Source organism: Chaetura pelagica, unplaced genomic scaffold (assembly GCF_000747805.2).
Source record: "Chaetura pelagica isolate M959 unplaced genomic scaffold, ChaPel_1.0 scaffold145, whole genome shotgun sequence".
NCBI lineage: Eukaryota > Metazoa > Chordata > Aves > Apodiformes > Apodidae > Chaetura > Chaetura pelagica.
The window spans coordinates 1,171,873-1,172,665 of NW_009953332.1; positions in this window are offsets into that span (position 1 = coordinate 1,171,873).

Genomic DNA, 793 nt, shown 5'->3' on the forward strand with positions numbered 1-793 from the left:
TCCCTCCTACTGCACTAAGCCCAGCCCCCCAGGGAGCCATATGGCTTCCTCTTTCCAGAGGATTCCTCTGTAAAGCAGAGAATCCCAGTAGTTAAAATCAGAGTCTTCAGATTTTCAGTGGCAGGGGGGGCACCCATCATGCTTTGCGTGTTAGGACCCCATCACAAGAAGCGTGGGTGCTTTTTGGGAGGCAGTGCAGGAGAAATAGCCATGGGCAGCAGCAATGAGGGAGTGATTTGTTTGGCAGTCCTTCTTTTCAGTGCTGTTAATACCCCTCCTTGAGCTGCTTGTGAGGCATCATCCCAAAGAGGGTGAAACCCTCCCCAAGGACAGGAGCTTCTTGGCTACACAGACCTGCCTGAAGTTGTGGCCTGGTTTTCACACCACTACAGGGCAGGATGCTGTTGTTTCAGATCCAGTAGACCTGTGCTGTTGATCACTGAAAACAGCTTGAACTATAGGTCAGGGCATCATCACTAGCTTAAGAGATGTTGCCTTCTAGTTCTGGAGTGGTGGCACAGATCATCACTACTGTAAGAGCTGCCCAGCTGAGGCAGGGATAAAACTTATCTGATGTATTTAGAGATTTCCTGAAGTGGCTGTTTTGCTGCCCTGTGAAGAGGTGGGATGTCCACAGGTACAGAAGCCCTTGGTCATCTGTTCCTCACCTGCCACTCTGGTGTGTTTTTCCTCACTCTCCACTCCCTCCATCCCCAGCTCTCAGAAGAGATCTTTTAAACAAGAACACCAAGTAGCCCAGCAGCCTTGTGTACTGACTACAGAGCAAAGTACA